The sequence below is a fragment of the Mesoplodon bidens genome (assembly GCF_964165515.1).
Source record: "Mesoplodon bidens genome assembly, chromosome: 13".
NCBI lineage: Eukaryota > Metazoa > Chordata > Mammalia > Artiodactyla > Ziphiidae > Mesoplodon > Mesoplodon bidens.
The window spans coordinates 13,178,430-13,185,995 of NC_138169.1; the positions used below are offsets into that span (position 1 = coordinate 13,178,430).

The 7,566-nt window shown below is 47.1% G+C and overlaps 1 long non-coding RNA gene across 1 annotated transcript; it reads left to right on the forward strand.

The window, feature by feature from the left end:
- The first annotated feature begins 878 nt into the window (after window positions 1–878).
- Window positions 879–6,929, forward strand: LOC308627338. The gene is made up of 3 exons (XR_014017394.1): window positions 879–939; window positions 4,376–4,864; window positions 6,801–6,929. It is a non-coding gene; the product is annotated as an uncharacterized lncRNA (long non-coding RNA).
- The last annotated feature ends 637 nt before the right edge of the window (window positions 6,930–7,566 follow it).

Sequence of the window (7,566 nt, forward strand, 5' to 3'; positions counted from 1 at the left end):
GGACTACTAAACACTTTGCATTCTACTAACGTCCCCTTTGGACTTCCAAGCCCCAGTATATCTTACACCCAAGAAATGAAATGACCCCTGCTAACTGATTTGCCAGGGCAAGCGGGTATCCTGGAGATCTTGCTGCCAGTGCAAATATGGCGACAAATGGATGGGAACTAAAGCATTCTGTTCCCATCCCCCCTGATTCCCATCAGCACGTGGCCAGCCTCCCAGGGTTGGGTGGGAAACCGGGATCAAGAGAAGTTATTTCAATACGCACAGACAGTAAACCCTTGGCTGCTTCACTCCTCATCCCTAGCCTAGTACTAATCTTACAAACCATCCATTATCCACTCGGTATCTGGCAAATGTGAACTTGGCCCACGTCAAAGCCGAACGATGAGATCCAAGTTAGAAGAAGTGGGAGAAAGAAGAGAAAGTACAAAGATGAGCCAGACGGTTTTCCAACCTGTAAGGACATGTTGTATTTACCAGGCCGGCTACGAAAGCCAAGCTCTGTTCCCGTTGTTTGTCTTCTGCTCGGGGCCTGGGTTATGTTTGGTGCAAATAGGTCAGTGCTCCCCCTCACTTCCATCTGATGACTGGCGTATTGTTTAGAGCCGACGAGGGATGATCCTGTGCTCTGGAGGAAGTTGGCAAGAAAGTTTAATTCTATAAAAAGAAACGCGCGGTCAGGATACGGTTTTCTATTCTGAGTCAAGGCAGAGAAGGGAGTCAGAAATTCCAACCCAGAGGGTCAGGACGGGCTCCAGGACCTGTTGAATCACATCTGAAACATGTTCCCCCTCCTCCTTTCCCCTCCCTGTTCTTACAACTGGCCAACTGGGATTACACAACTCGCACTAATTTTATTCCACATGTGGCTGTTTCTTATTAGGAGGCTGTATCTTATTTTTTTCCTGTACCATGTCATCTCTCCAGATTCAGGTGAGTAATTCCATTTCTTAACAGGGGGATTCTGTTCACACTCTTGGCTGGACTCAAAAAAAAAAATGTGCCCTCGAACTTTTTCATAAGGTGAGAACCTTTCTGTGTCTTTTAACCCTAGGGTCTTTGTGGCAGAGCCTTTGTGTCCCCATTCTGAAGAGCTCAACTCTTCAACAGGGACCGATGGAAAAGTGAATATTTGAGTCAATCAGCAGAATGGTCTTGGTCACCCAATACCCAACAACTGTTTCTGAAGGGTTTTGTCCCCACCTCCACGCCCCCAGCCCCCAACTGGAGTGGCGCGTTTTCTTTTTAACTGAATTCACCAGATGTTTTGGCGGTGCATAAACCTGGCTTTCCTATCTTCCAAGTAGATGAAATAGGATCCAAATCACAGCATGTCGCCTCAGCTTCTCCAACCAAGTACTTAATGGTTCTTGAGAATAATGTAAAGATTGAGTCCAGTTTTCTTTAGGCCTTGGGCCTATCGGATCCAGGTGTTGGCATTTTCTGGCCTTCGCCTTAGAAGGTTTCTAGGGAAACCCCAGATTCATGAGTATGAGTCGATTTCCCCCCTGTTACCTTTCTCTATCACTTCAATGTTTCTGTCCATGTATCAGAAACTGTAAAAGTACAGCCCCAAATCCCCCGAAGCGTGAGCGGCAGGAGTAGCACACACAGGATTCAGCCACATCTGGAGAAAAACTGCTCTCGATTCCCCTTCTGTCTTTGCAACTCCGGGCCCCCCTGAACCAAAGGGGGAACGGGACCCTTTCATCAGCCTCCAGCCTCCCTCTGCCTCATGCCCTGTTTTGCTTAGAACAAGCCTCAGCATGCCATGCCACCTCGCCAGCCCTTTGCCAAAATCCACGAATGGCACAGAGAGCACATTAAACAGATGGAATGCAACATACATGTAAAGAAATAAGAGCTCTGCCAGGAAAGTTGGCAGCAGCGCTGGAATGCTTTAAACAGTGTGTGTGTGGGTAGAAAGAGTGAGCCCAGAGTCGGCGAGGCTGCCTCATTCTCCAGAGCTGTTTCTTTTACAGCCATGACCTGTTTTGCCAGTCAAAATAAATACGGTGTTAAATGCCCCCTTTTACTGGCTCCCGATACCTTGGCAATGCAGTTTGAAATATGACCTGCTTTCACTGGAAAAATGGCCTTTTAACTGAGTGGAAAGGATGTGCCCCTTCTAGGCAGTAAGTAGGAGGGTCATGGATGGCGGGGCCTTCTGAACACAGACCTACTCAGGAAGCAGGAGCAGGAATGGCCGTGGAGTCAATATTGCTTGTTTAGAAGTCACTGCCTTTAGAAGGTTCCTGGCAGGCACAGGGCGACACTTTGGGAGCACAGGGCTGACTTTCAAGGCTTTCTGTCCCCTTTGATTTCAGCAGGAACAATAAAGCAGGAGGCCTGAGTGTGGGCTATCTCACGAGGCACCTCGAGACAGCCAGGCCCTTCCTTCTAGCCACGCTAACCAGGAAGGGCCACAGGGTCACCCCGCTCATGCTGTTTAGCTTTGTGCACACCCCACGGCCACAGTCACCCCATAACCACACTAACATCTTGCCTAGATGGAAGCTAGGTGGATTTCCCCCCAAGAGTCATCATCGCATTTTCTGCATACTAGACACATCAGATGTATTTTCTGAATCATCCCATTACCTCATGAGATAAGGATATTGCTACTCCTATTTTATATATGAAGAAACTAAAGTTCAGAGAGGTTGAGTCACCTGTCTAAGATCGCACAGTGGTTAAAAGGGAAGCTGGAATTTGAACCCGTCTGTCTGTTCTCAATGATCAGGCTGTAAGGGCCCCATGCTGGCTTCTACCCAAACAGCTCAAGGCAGGAAACCTGCAGAATCACTCTTCTTCATCCTCAGAACTGCCCTGTGAGGCAAGGTATTGCATGCATTCCCCATTAAGGATGCCATAGGATGTGTTAGTTTTCTGGGCGGCTGTAACAGATGATCACAAACTGCGTGCTTAAAACAACAGAAGTATATTTGCTCGCAATTCTGGAGGGAGGCCAGAGATGAAGGTGTTGGCAGGGCCATGCTCCCTCTGAAGGCTCTAGGGGAGGATCCTTCCTTGTTTTTGGGTGGTTCCGGCATTCTTTGGCTTGTGGCTCCATCACTCCAATCTCTGCCTCTGTCTTCACATGGCCTTCATATGTCTCCTCCCTTTCTCTTCTCTTCTAAGGACACTTGAATTGGACTTAGGGCCCCTTCTTATCCCAAGACGCTTAACTTAATTACATCTGCAAAGATCCTTTTTCCAATAAGATCACATTCCCAGGTTCCAGGGATTTCATTCTAAATCTTGGCGGGGGCATGAGGGGGCATTTTTCAGTCTACCACATCGGGAGATGATGAGATGATTTATGCAGTGAGGTCTTCCCGATTTTGCAGGTCTGCAGGGTATATTATAAAATTTTTAAGTATTTTTGCCATCCCATATCCTTTTTTAGAAAAAGATGTATTTATTATTTATTTATTTATTTACTTTATTTACTGCATTGGGTCTTAGGTGTGGTATGTGGGATCTTTCGTTGTGGTGTGTGGGCTCTTACTTGGGGCGCGCGGACTCCTCTCTAGTTGTGGCGTGAAGGTTTTCTCTCTCTAGTTGTGGTGCGCAGGCTCCAGAGCACATGGGCTCTCTAGTTGTGGCCTGCAGGTTCTAGAGCATGTGGGCTCTGTAGTTTGTGGCACGTGGGCTCTAGTTGAGGCGCACGAGCTTAGTAGTTGTGGCATGTGGGCTTAGTTGCCCGGCGGCATGTGGGATCTTAGTTCCCTGACCAGGGCTCGAACCCGCATCCCCTGCATTGTAAGGCAGATTCTTTACCACTGGACCACCAGGGAAGACCCCCAATATCCTCTTTTTTACAACAATGAGTATAATAACAACCAACACTTCATGAAATCTCACCAAGTTCTGCCACTTCGTGTCACTTAGTCCTCACAGAATTCTCTGCCATATAGACATTGTTCTTTCCTTGCCGGACAGCATAGGAAAATAAAATTATGACAGGTTAAGAGCCTTGTCCAAGATCTCACAGCCAGGAACTGGTAAGGGTAGGATTGGAACTCCAATCTGATTCTATAGTCTGAGTTCTCAGGCGGGATACAAAACTGCCTTTTCTTGGAAATTCAGGACTTGGTTGGGAGACCGTGGTTTGGAAGGAGGTGGAAGTATGGGGCAATGGGACAATTTATGCCATGTTTAGCCAAGAATTATTCTTGGGTGGAATATCCATAAAGGCAGAAAACAAGGCATTTGATTGGGAAGGCAATCAGTGCACTGGTTTCTCTCTTGATTTTTGTGATTGAGGACCACTGTCTTCTCTCTCTGGGCTGAAATTGCAGTCTTCCTACAGAGAAACAAGAAGGTGGAGGCCAACGAGAAAATGCCCATTTTTATTGTCTTCCAGATTTTGGCTCAGTGACATCTGCCAATAGTTGTATTCTTATTGCAGAGAAATTTTCACTTCTGTTGTGCAATCATCTGATGCAGGAGATGAGGTAGACCATGGAAGACAAAAGTCAGAGCTGCCTATTTGAGGATGGCTGCAAATGGCAGATGACTCCTTTTCCTATATCCAGTGACCACATCTACTGATTCAGGCTCCCTGGTGAACAAGATCCAACTTCTCTTTCAGTCAGAGCTGCTGATGGCTAAGTGTTTTGCAGATATTGTCTCCTTTGAGCTTCTCAGCAACCCTGTGAAGCCAGTTCAATACTGACCTGGTCTGATGCTCAGGAAGGTCAAGTCTCTTGCCTGAGCATCCCAACCGGCAAGTGCTAGGATCTCTCCAGTTTGCCTGAGTCCAGAGTCTGAGATCTTAGCTGCTGCAATACCCCCTCACCAAACCCAGGTACCAAGTCTCCCCACTGCCTCGATTAAAGGAACTACAGATAAGGTAAAGAGGACATTCAATCATTCATTCATTCACACATCCATTCACACGTGTGTATCTGTGTCTGCACCATGTGCGAGGAAAGCCAAAAGAACACCCTTTCACTCATGTGTGCACCCCGGTCTCTGTGGGTCTGGCACCTTGCTGGACTATGGGAATAGGAAGACACCAGCTCAGCCTTAAAGAACTGGAGAAGACAGATGTCAGTTCATCTAGGACAGTGCGGTAGACGCTATTATGGAGATATGGAAGGAGAGATCAAGAGAGAAGATGGGGTCAGGGAAGGCTTCCTGGAGGAGAAGACCCTTAAGCTGAGGTTTGAAGGAGGAGGAGGAAAGTGTCAGCCAGAGAAGGAAGGACTGGCCCGCATTTTAGGTGGTGGGTTGAAGATCAGGAGGCACATACGAATCTGGCGATGCCAGGTCACATGTTTGATTACCTCTGTATTGATCGGTAAATAGCCAGTGCCTGCAGCCCACCGCGTGCCTCCCTCCCCACCCTCTCTCCCCTGGGACTCCATCTGCTTCCCCGTAATGTGGAAATGGAAGGGTTAACACCCGGTACAGCAGCAAGCTCCAGGACTCCAGTCCAGCTCCTTAGTCTTTTCCAGATAGTGCTGATGCCCTACCGGTTATTAGTATTTGATTTTTTACTCCTGGTTGGCCAGGAGGCAGTTGAGTAAGAAGGCACAGAGGTGGGGCACGCTGCAGCCAGCACAGCTAAAAACTAGGGAGCCACAGAAGTGCTGGAGGTGAGACTGGAAAACTATGAATGGCCCCCTGGGGAAGGACCTTGTGTGACATATAACAAAAAACAGACCTTATCCTGAGGTTAATGTGGAGCTATTGGGGTTTCTTAGGCTATTTCTTATTTGATGTGCAATGATACTCAGTGTAATGTAGTCCTCTGAAGTCTACTTTGATGAGTTTTGACAAGGGTTTACACCCCGTGACCACCACCCCTACATCGATATAGAACATTTCTGTTCCTCCAGAAGGTTCCCTCTGTCCCATCCACAGGAGGACAGGGGAGCTCCATGATGACGCTCTGCATTTTTCAGGCTTGCATTTGGAAAACTCTTTTGCTCATTTCTTGAGCCCCTCTTGGATACCGCACACTGTTCCAGCTGTAGAGAAGAGGGATGGGGTGCTTTCTGGTGGGGAGATGCCTTTGGGGAAAAGGCAAAAGGCGATCGTGGTATGCAGAACTGGCTTCACCGGCAGGTGACCTAACCGGTCACAGGGCCCCACGTTGGATTTAATACTCTGCTCTCATCATCTTGAAATCCCACATAATTTTTGACCAAGGGGATCCATGTTTTTATTTTGCACCAGACCCCACAAACAATGCAGGTGGGCCTGGTGGTACAATAGAAATTAACAGGGAGCCATGAGAGAGAGGATATAGAGGGTCTTTCAGAGAAGACCGTCTCGGGAGGAGTAAGGAAAGAGGTCAGGTGAGGAATGAGTGTCACCCGAAGGATCCAGCCCCCCAAAGTTCTCTTTCTAGGGATAAGCGCAGGTGGTGGAGATCTTTCATATCTGCTGCTGTTCCTATAACTCTCCCCACGGCACCAGTAAATGTACATGGACTCAATTAATTACAATGACTAACACATCTGACAAGCCAAATATTAGCTCACAAGAATTGAGCACACTTATAAGTATTAAGTACAGATACAAACAATTAACAATAAGCTCACTGGCATTATTATCTTCTAATCAACTGTAAAAAAAAAATCACACCTTAATCCAGAGCAAAATGAGAAAAGAAAGGGAAGTGAGACCTTTGCCAGCTCTAGAAATGCAGGTGATACAACGAAGAGAGGTACGGTTTGGTAGGTTTTATTTGCTCTCACGATGAACTTAATCAGCCTTCCTTTGCTGATGTCAAAACCAAAGTAAGTGCCTTGGTCCCCGTTTCTCCCTGCTGGGGCCAGATGTCTGATGGGAAGAGGTTGGCAGAGGGCTTCCAGGAGGCATAACTACCAGAGGCTCAAGGAGTGGTGCTGGCATCCCCCTTGGAAAAATCCATCTGTATCAGCCTCAGAAACGAACTCTTGTCTTGTCTCTGGAACTTGGAATGAAGAGAAGGTAAGTGGCAAGGAATCCAGTTGACTCTTGGCGATTGGTTCTTCTTCTTAAAAGGAATTCTGGAGTTAGGCATTCAGTCAAAAGCCCCAAAATAAATACCTGGGCTGCAACGATATTGCAAGTAAATATTTCCAAAGCCAGGGAATCTCAAAACAAACATTTCTCCTAACTGATGTTGCCTCCCACACACTATGAGAAGGAAGCCTTTGCAATTATCTGAAAAGCTTGCCGCTAAAATCTCTATTTTGGCCTAAACGATGTGTTTTTGCTGCTTTGGGCTCCCCAGTTCTCTGGAAGGTGCAGAAGCCCTTGTCTTCATCACGTTAAAGTCTTGTTACTTTGGTGGCCTTATGACTCACTGCAAATCACACAGGGAACGGAATACATTCTCTCTTGCCCACCTTGATAACAATGGTGGCTACCATTATTTTGTATTAACTACATGCAGGCTCTGTGATGAGAATTTTGCCTGCATTATCTTATTTAATCCTCCCAATAGGAAATTGTGTTGGCTCTGCCTTCAGAATGTATTCAGAACCTGGCATTTCTCCCCACCTCCGTGCCAGCACCCTGGTCCAAGCCCCCATCTTCTCTCACCTGCATGACTGCAGT